This window comes from Simochromis diagramma, unplaced genomic scaffold (assembly GCF_900408965.1).
Source record: "Simochromis diagramma unplaced genomic scaffold, fSimDia1.1 OVJJ01000300.1, whole genome shotgun sequence".
Lineage (NCBI taxonomy): Eukaryota > Metazoa > Chordata > Actinopteri > Cichliformes > Cichlidae > Simochromis > Simochromis diagramma.
This window is the reverse complement of record NW_024386976.1, coordinates 16,743-27,335: the sequence shown is the minus strand read 5'-3', so window position 1 is coordinate 27,335 and position 10,593 is coordinate 16,743. Positions and strand designations below refer to the sequence as shown.

The window sequence follows — 10,593 nt, the reverse complement described above, 5'->3', positions numbered from 1 at the left end:
AAAGCACTTTAAAATACCCAGCACAGGACCAAAGTGCTATACAGTAAATCAGAATCAGAAAGGGTTTTATTGCCAAATGTTGAGCAGGTTTACAACATTAGGAAATTGCTGCGGTGCTTAGTGCAAACATACTGTCATAAATAACGCTTAAATAGACATGAGAAAAAAAACAAGAATAAGAATTAAAAGTGCTAAGTAGATAGATATATACATGAGTGCAGGTGGTGATCAGTGCCAAACATGGAATGATGCAGTGAACACAGCATAGGGTCATGTGTTAGTGGTGGGAACAGTCATACGGTTATTGTTCATGTGTCCAACAGCAGAGGGGAAGAAACTGTTCTTATGGCGAGAGGTTCTGGTGCGAATGGACCGGAGCCTCCTGCCTGAGGGGAGCAGGTCAAACAGACTGTGTCCAGGGTGAGAAGGGTCAGCTGAGATCTGAGCTGCACGCCCCAGTGTCCTGGAGGTGTACAGGTCCTGCAGAGATGGGAGTCTGCAGCCAATCACCTTCTCAGCAGAGCGCACAACACGCTGCAGTCTCTGTTTGTCCCTGATAGTGGCTCCAGCGTACCACACGGTGATGGAGGAGGTGAGGATGGACTCGATGATTGCAGTGTAGAATTGCATCATCGTCCGTGTTGGCAGGTTGAATTTCTTCAGCTGCCTCAGGAAGTACATCCTCTGCTGGGCTTTCTTAATGACGGAGGTGATGGTGGGCTCCCACTTCAGGTCCTGGGTGATGGTGGTACCCAGGAAGCGGAATGAGTCCACAGAGGTGATGAGGGTGTCAGTCAGGATGATGGGGGGGAGTGGGGCTGTGTGCTCCACTGTCTTCTGGGCATTCAGCACCAGGTTGTTGTGGCTGCACCAAGACACCAGACGTTCAACCTCCCTCCTGTAGGCAGACTCATCCCCGTCCGAGATGAGTCCAATAGCGGTGGTGTCATCTGCAAACTTGATTAGCTTGACAGACTGGTGGGTGGAGGTGCAGCAGTTGGTATACAGGGAGAAGAGCAGAGGAGAAAGAACACAGCCCTGAGGGGAGCTGGTGCTGATGGTCCGGGAGTCCGAGACATTCTTTCCCAGCCTCACATGCTGCTTCCTGTCCGTCAGGAAGTCAGTGATCCACCGGCAGATGGGATCAGGCACATTCATCTGGGAAAGCTTGCCTTGGAGATGGTCTGGAAGGATGGCGTTGAAGGCAGAGCTGAAGTCCACAAACAGGATCCTGGCGTAGGTTCCTGGGGAGTCCAGATGCTCCAGGATGAAGTGTAGGGCCATGTTGATGGCGTCATCTACAGACCTGTTGGCTCTGTATGCAAACTGCAGGGGGTCCAGGAGGGGGGCCGTGAGGGTCTTGAGGGTCGTGAGGGCGCTCTAATGACTTCATGACCACAGATGTCAGAGCCACGGGTCTGTAGTCATTTAGTCCAGTGATCCTAGGTTTCTTGGGGACAGGGATTATGGTAGAGGACTGAAGCAGGCAGGCACATGACATGTCTGCAGTGAGGAGTTGAAAATGCCAGAAAACACTGGGGCCAGCTCGTTTACACAGTGTCTGAGGGTGGCAGGAGACACACCGTCTGGGCCGGGAGCTTTTCGAGCATTCAGACTCTTAAACTGCTTCCTCACATCTGCTTCATGAATATGAAGAGTTGTGGTGGGAGGAGGTGGTGTGAAATCCTCCTTTGTGTGGGGTGAGGAGGGGGGTGTTGTAGGTGAAGTGTTTGATGGTGGTGATGGGGGAGAAGTGGGGGAATGTGTCCAAAGTGTCTCTATTGTTGGGGCCGTTGGAGGCGTGAAAGCTGCCTGATGGCTCGTCAAAACGGCAGTAAAAGTCGTTAAGGGTGTTGGCAAATAGGTTAAGAACGATAGAATAAAACAAAACAGTAAAAAAATAAAACACATAATACATCAAAATTAAAACAGCATAGAATAAAAAAAAACACACAGAAGAGGTCTGTCTTATCTCAAAAGGCATGTTGTTCCACAGTTTTGGAGCTGCTACAGAAAAAGCGTTTACGCTCAGTCCTGGGTACATTCAGGAACAGCTGATCAGCTGACCTGAGAAAGGCGGGTATATACGGCTGTAGCAGCTCAGAGAAATAAGATTAGACTAGGCCATGGAGGGCTTTAAAAGCAAATAAAATAATTTAAAAGGAATCCTAAAAAGAAATGGGCAGCAGGTGAAGTGAAGCTAAAATAGGGGAAATGTGCTCAAACTTTCAAGCTGCAGGATATTGGACGCTCTGTAGATGTTTGAAGCACTGACCCCTATATAAAGTGCATTACAGTAATCCAACCGAGTGCTAACAAAGGCGTTGATTACTGTGTCAACATGCCTTTGTGAAAGAATTGGCTTTATTTTAGCTCGCTGCCTGAGCTGAAAGAAGCTTGATTTTACCACTGCTTTGATCTAATTGTCAAGTTTCAGATCACAGTCCACTTTGACCAGCAGGTTTGTGACAGTTGGCTTAACTTACTGGGCCAAGGTATCTAAATATACATTTGGTGTCTCAGTGGGGCTGCCAAAAACCATCACCTCAGTCTTTTTGTCACTGAATTTCAAAAGGTTAAGAGACATCAAAGCCTTAATGTCATCAAGACACTAAAGTAATGGCTATGAAATAATTGCCTTTTTTCTGTAGAGTGAAATGCAATGCTGTGTTTTTCTCAGTATAGATCCAAGAGAGAGCAGATACAAAGAAAAGAGGAGGGGGCCTAGAACTGAGCTCTTTGGGACACCACACAAGAGAGGAGTGGAGGACGAAACATGGTCAGAGGCTGTGTCCCAATTCAGGGTCTGCACGCTTGAAGTACGCGCACTACGCGCACTACGCGTACTACGTACGATGCGTACTATAAGAATATATATATATATATATTGAATATTACTTAAACTCTCTTAAATTAACTTCCAATAAAAAAAGGTTTATCATTGATTGAAATTCATTCAGAAATGTTTAACGAATGAGCTGTCACAACTTTCAAGTAGAAAGTTGTTATGAAGTCTGTCACACCCCCCCCTTTTTTTTTTCTTTTTTCTTTTTTTTTATCCTTTATTTATTTATCCTTCTTATTTCATTGTACTGTATATTGTTACTCTTATTTGCCTTGTATGTCTACTGTACAAACTGAATTGGAATGTCTGACTGTTCGCTTTATGATTTCCATAAAGTTTCGAAAAAAAACAAAAACCTCTTCGGCCGCTCCCTTCTGCCGTATTTTGCGGCAAAATTCTCCACACCCACCGCCGCGCTATGAATTGTGGGATATATGGGACCACGAAGCGTACAACAGACCACGCATTATATTTGGGGAAATCGATGGTGCATTTGTAGTATGCATTTGAAGTACACTTCGAATTGGAACAGCCATCGTCGCATGGCGGTGACGTAACCGCACTTAAAATGCGTACTTCAAGCGTAGGGCCCCTGAATTGGGACACAGCCCCTGAATTGGGACACAGCCACTTACCCCCTCCTGGCTCACAGCTTTTTCTTCTTCTTGGTTGGCAACCAATGTTAAGGCGCATTACCGCCCCCTTGCTCACAGCTCAGTGGACATTTAGATGAGAAAATATATATTTGACACATTTAAGGAAAATAAATAAATAAATAAACAAAATAAATGTTTATTAAGACATTTTGGTAGGAACTTGCTTTATTTTAAAAATGTTTTTGCTCATTTTGCTCTATAAAATAGTTTATTTCTTTTAGAATCACACATCTTAGCAGTAGGATTCACATGAAAAGAGAAACAAATTAAATTTGAGTGAAAATATACATTTTTGCAATCTCTGGTCAACTGACTCAGTGAATCAAATTACTCAAATTCGATTCGCTTTGGTGAGTGACTCATTCAATCTCGATTCAGTAAAAATAATCTAATTTACCATCACTGGAATGGAAAGGACTGGAAAGGCGCTACTTTTGAATAACTCTCTGACGTGGTTACGTTGTGCAGCTGAGTCACGTGACAGCACAGCAACAAATCACAGCACAGCCGGGAAAAGGGGGCGGAGCAAAGTGTCTGTGCAGGAGAGGAGTCGAGCAGAGAGAGCTGCTTTTTCATGAAACGGGAGTAAAGTAGTGAACTTACAGGAACATATACCACTACCAAAGTTTGGATCGATATCTGCATCGATCTGCACACCCTTGTCTCCTGGATTGTAGCTGACATCAGCGTGAACCACGTGGGTCTCTGCTCCCTCATCTGTTTCCTGTTTCTCTTGGTTTGTGGGCTCATCTAAAGGTAAGCACCGAGCTAACTTTAATGTAGGTTCCGTTTATGTTGAGTTTAGCTCTGTTGAGGATAATAGATTGCTTGGTATACACTGGAGTTAGACAGACTGTAGAGTTTGTGATTGCTTGCTACATTATGAAATGGTGGTTGCTAGGGGGTAAGAATATATATAGAAAATTAGTCTTGGTATATGAACAAAAGGATGGGCTGCAGGGCAGGAGAACAGTCTACCCCCACCCCTAGGACAGGAAGCCACAGGTACAAGCCTGGGGGAGGGCAACCCCAGGGTGAATAATAGAGATTAACAGACCACGTGACGTTCTCGTAGAGCTGGGCGATATAAGATTTTTTCATATCATGACATGTTTTTTTCATTTCAGGCGATAACGATATCTATCACGACATAAGCCAAATAACTATATTTGTAAGATTTAAATGTGCCGTTGCTCACAAGTAAAATGTGAAATAATCAGCAGCTTGTTTTTATTTAAATATTTATTTCCCATAATAAGTTCATCCATTAAGCAGACGGGAATGGATGGATGAAGTTCAACAGGGTAGATGTACTTAAGGAACATGAGACCTTTTCAGATAAATAAAGGCAAATATTGCAAACTACACAAAAGGCAGCCGCTAAAGCGTTTAAGTTTCAAAATAGAACAAACAAAACAGACTACTAAATTGTCAATTCCACTTAGAAACAAAATATTAATTCTAAAAATAAGTCTTAGTTTGTTTTACAGAAGAACAGACAAAACTGACTAACTTTTGTCAATATCAAATAAACTGAGAACTAAAAGGAAATTCTCAATCTCTCCTTGTTGTATAGCTTAGCTTTTCAAACAGTTTTAACAGTTACTTTAGTCTGACAAAAGCCGAATGACGAATTAGCGCTTCCAGTCAGAGATTGAGGCTACGTCCACACGTACACGGGTATTTTTGAAAACGGAGATTTTCTGTTTTCGTTTTAAAAAATAATCCCGTCCACTCATAAAGGCAGAAATGAAGGAAAACGCTGCTATGAACATGCCAAAGCAGCAGGTGGAGCTAGATTCCTAACCATGCAGAAATGTTGGCCAATCAGCTGGCTTCTGTATCACGTGGTATAAGGCTCTGCCCTTGTCATTTGTTGAGCATGAAGAGTGAGCGCTTGTTTTCATGCAGATTATGTCCCGGAGCAAAACGCGGTACAATCGTCATCTTTTTTTTTCTTTTCTTACATCATTGTCATTTGGAAATGAGATTGCACATACAGTGGGGCAAAAAAGTATTTAGTCAGCCACTGATTGTACAAGTTCCCCCACTTAAAATGATGACAGAGGTCAGTAATTTGCACCAGAGGTACACGTCAACTGTGAGAGACAGAATGTGAAAAAAAGATCCATGAATTCACATGGTAGGATTTGTAAAGAATTTATTCGTAAATCAGGGTGGAAAATAAGTATTTGGTCACCTTAAACATGGAAAATCTCTGGCTCTCACAGACCTGTAACGTCTTCTGTAAGACGCTTTTCTGTCCCCCACTCGTTACCTGTATGAATGGCACCTGTTTGAACTCATCAGCTGTATAAAAGACACCTGTCCACAGCCTCAAACAGTCAGACTCCAAACTCCGCCATGGCCAAGACCAAAGAGCTTTCGAAGGACACCAGGAAAAGTATTGTAGACGTGCACCAGACTGGGAAGAGTGAATCTACAATAGGCAAGCAGCTTGGTGTGAAAAAATCAACTGTGGGAGCAATCATCAGAAAATGGAAGACATACAAGACCACTGATAATCTCCCACGATCTGGGGCTCCACGCAAGATCTCATCCCGTGGGGTCAAAATGATCATGAGAACGGTGAGCAAAGATCCCAGAACCACACGGGGGGACCTGGTGAATGACCTGCAGAGAGCTGGGACCAAAGTAACAAAGGTCACCATCAGTAACACACTACAACGGCAGGGAATCAAATCCCACAGTGCCAGACGTGTTCTGCTGCTGAAGCCAGTGCATGTCCAGGCCCGTCTGAAGTTTGCCAGAGAGCACATGGATGATACAGCAGAGGATTGGGAGAATGTCATGTGGTCAGATGAAACCAAAGTAGAACCTTTTGGTATAAACTCAACTCGTCGTGTTTGGAGGACGAAGAATACTGAGTTGCATCCCAAGAACACCATACCTACTGTGAAGCATGGGGGTGGAAACATCATGCTATGGGGCTGTTTTTCTGCCAAGGGGACAGGACGACTGATCCGTGTTAAGGACAGAATGAATGGGGCCATGTATCGTGAGATTTTGAGCCAAAACCTCCTTCCATCAGTGAGAACTTTGAAGATGAAACGAGGCTGGGTCTTCCAACATGACAATGATCCAAAACACACCTGCCCGGGCAACAAAGGAGTGGCTCCGTAAGAAGCATTTGAAAGTCCTGGAGTGGCCTAGCCAGTCTCCAGACCTCAACCCCATAGAAAATCTGTGGCGGGAGTTGAAAGTCCGTGTTGCTCAGCGACAGCCCCAAAACGTCACTGCTCTCGAGAAGATCTGCATGGAGGAATGGGCCAAAATACCAGCTACTGTGTGTGCAAACCTGGTAAAGACCTATAGTAAACGTTTGACCTCTGTTATTGCCAACAAAGGTTATGTTACAAAGTATTGAGTTGTATTTTTGTTATTGACCAAATACTTATTTTCCACCCTGATTTACGAATAAATTCTTTACAAATCCTACCATGTGAATTCATGGATTTTTTTTCACATTCTGTCTCTCACAGTTGAAGTGTACCTCTGGTGCAAATTACTGACCTCTGTCATCATTTTAGGTGGGGGAACTTGCACAATCGGTGGCTGACTAAGTACTTTTTTGCCCCACTGTAAGTATGAATTGAGATCGCGATTTTCTAACATATAATTGTGCAGCCTTAAATGATGCCATCGGACAGATTTGACATAGGACACAGACCTTCAAAATAAAACAGGAAACATGAGACACAGACATGACAATACAAACTTGATAACATAAGACACTCGGCATGAAACACAAAGGGTGAGGAAACTTAAATACAGGGGAAGAAAATAAAAGAGAAATCTAATAACCAAATGAACTTCGCTGACCTAAAGAACTTAAACATAGAACTCAAAACACTGGTTCAAAAGACCCAGGAACATGACAAATGCATAAATAACTGAGCTGCTGAAGCAGGTATATAGTGCTGAATTAACTCAAAACAATTCAGATTAGCCTTGACCGTCTTAGCAATCTTCTTTACATACTTGTCCAATTTAAGACGTAAATCAAAAATTATTCCTAAAAACTTCTCATCTTACTAAGTGAGTTGAACAAGATGATAAAATCAGAAACACAGGCTTAAAATACCATCTGGTATTCATTGCATTGCATGTGTGTGTATGTGTTAGTAGGATTAAAACATTCTGTGCTTATTAGGGCTGCCACGATTACGTCGACTAGTCACGATTACGTCAACTATCAAAAGCGTCGACGACTGATTTAATAGTCGACGCATCGTTTGAAGCTTTGTAAGATCACAAAAGACGCAGGAATAAGTAGTAGGATTTAAGAGTGTAATAACGGACTGAAACAGAAGATAGCATCCTTGTGCATGCAGTGCTGCCAGCTGCCGTTAAACCCCGAAGAAGAAGTAGCTCTGTCCCAGAATTCATAGCGCAGCCCAGCTCAGTTTTCAACAATGGTGACAGCTAGTTGTAATATTACTCTTATTATTCTTTCTGTGTCACAAAATAAACGTTTAACATATTTTCAGAATGTAACTGTATAAACCTCAAATATCTGCTCAGTTTATCAAGACACCACATATTTTCAAAAGCGCTCCGAAGTTTTCGGAGACGTCTGTTACCCACTAGCTCGATAGCTAGCCAGGGGCGAGGCTAACTAGAGCCGTGAGAGCACCGGACTCCCAGCAAATCGTTGTCAAACCCACCGCTGTCTTTCACTACTCAGGTTAAACATATATAAGTCACTTAGATAACTTACAAATGTTATTGTTTGGCTTTTTTTTTGGTATTTTATTTGTTCCTGAGTAAATCGGTTTGGCTGAGATTAAAGTTATAGTTTTTACACAGCTGAATAAACGTCAAGCAGACAACTGATTATCAGAAGCATGAGATGCTCGAGAATATACTCCGGTGTCCCGTTATATTTTAGATAGCAAGGAGTTTATTAAACTTCACCGAAACAATCTGCAAATTTCATTAAAATGTAATAAACTATCATCTTGTCTTTATTTTTAGTTAGCACATACTTTAAACACTTAAAGCTGTAAGCTAATGATAGTTATATAAGAGCAGATGCATGTTGGTGCAATAAGCTGTATGTTTTACGTCCAATGGATGCATGATCTGATTAGTCGACTAATCGCAAAAATAATCGGTGACTAGTCGACTATCAAAATAATCATTTGTGGCAGCCCTAGTGCTTATGTATGTCGTTTTAATTACAGTCGCCTTTTTCTGAAACAAATCTGTTTACTACACCTTCTTGTTTCAGAAACACCTAAAGAGGAAAGTCTCTATTGTAGTCAGGCACAGCTAAATTCTGCTTGTGAGTTAACCTAGCAAACCACACCGTGTGTTGTTAACACCTTAAACATGTACCTCCTCATGCCACTTCCTCTATGATTTTTGACACCCCTATATGGAGGACAACAAGAGCCACGCACATCAAAATAAAGAATTCTGTGCTTAAATAATGAATTGTAGAATAAATTCTCCATTTGTAAAATAATTCCACATTAACATAGTGAGTTTCGAAATGTTTTTTAAAGTCCTCATTACCATCCTAGCTAGATGGTAATGAGGTGCTTGAAATGTTGTAGGTGGCTGAGTTTATACTGCTACCATTGAGACTGATCGGGACTCCATCTTTGTGGATCTATGGAAGTCCATATATACAGGGTGTAGCATCCCCTGGGTAAAGGTGGTGATGTGCAGGGGGGGTCGGTGTTTTTTCCCTTTCAAGTTCTTGTAGGCAACTGATGACTTTCTTTTTGTTGTTGCTTCTGGGGTTTCACCTTGAAGCTTCATAGGTATTGTTGTCACTGAGGAGTTTAGTCATGTTTATTTGCTCTGCTTCTTTTTGTCAGGGATAAAATACAAATATATACTTTTTGTGTCCCAGCTGAGTAACAGGAGGAGAAGAGTCTGGTGGTGCAGCAGAGGAATAATTTCAGCCATTTGGACTCAGCTCAGCCACTACAGAGGAAACAATGACTTCAACACAAAAGGTAAGAAAAACATCACAGTTACTCTGTTATTGAAACTGTGTGCACAGCTGGTCTGTTTTTAAAAACCTTTTAACAGCAGCTTTATCTTTTCCATCCTGGGCTCCTCCATATATACAGAATCTACATTCACAACCAAAAACCACAGAAGTTACAAGAAAATACAAAGATCATATTTTCTCTACACACATTGAAACAACAATATCATCAGTTGAACTCAAATTTTTTTCTGAAGTAAAAGAGTTTCTTTGATGATCAATATTTCTTCAATAATGTCATTTTCATTACAACTCTCATTGTAGCACATCATTGTAATGTGATACTATCACCAGAAGGTGGTGGTAACACACCTACAATGTGTTTTTTTGACATGTCTGATTCCACCAATGGAGGGAGTTTCAGTTTGTTGCACGACTGCATTTCACTCACTGCCTCTGTTTGTATCTCTGTCACTGCAGGACCAACATGGAGCGAGAAGTCAGCGCTCTCAGGAGGCCGACAAACCTCACAGAAGAAAGGGAGAGAAATCCTACAGCTGTGATGAGTGTGGGAAGGATTTTACCCGGGCTGGACACTTAAAAAGACACCAACTCATCCACAGTGGAGTTAAACCTCACAGCTGTGAGTTGTGTGGAAAGTCTTTTACCCTGGCTGGATATTTAAAAACACACCAACTCATCCACACTGGAGTTAAACCTTACAGCTGTGACTTGTGTGGAAAGTCTTTTACCCTGGCTGGATATTTAAAAACACACCAACTCATCCACACTGGAGTTAAACCTTACAGCTGTGATGAGTGTGGGAAGGATTTTACCTGGGCTCTAAGCCTAAAAACACACCAACTCATCCACAGTGGAGTTAAACCTCACAGCTGTGACTTGTGTGGAAAGTCTTTTACCCACGCTGGATATTTAAAAACACACCAACGCATCCACACTGGAGTTAAACCTTACAGCTGTGACTTGTGTGGGAAGGATTTTACCTGGGCTCTAAGCCTAAAAAAACACCAACTCATCCACAGTGGAGTCAAACCTTACAGCTGTGACTTGTGTGGAAAGTCTTTTACCCTGGCTGGAAATTTAAAAACACACCAACTCATCCACAC

The 10,593-nt window shown here is 42.3% G+C and overlaps 1 long non-coding RNA gene across 1 annotated transcript; it reads left to right on the top strand.

The window, feature by feature from the left end:
* The first annotated feature begins 3,819 nt into the window (after positions 1-3,819).
* LOC120738321 lies at positions 3,820-9,997 on the top strand. The gene is made up of 3 exons (XR_005696944.1): positions 3,820-4,257; positions 9,386-9,491; positions 9,947-9,997. It is a non-coding gene; the product is annotated as an uncharacterized LOC120738321 (long non-coding RNA).
* The last annotated feature ends 596 nt before the right edge of the window (positions 9,998-10,593 follow it).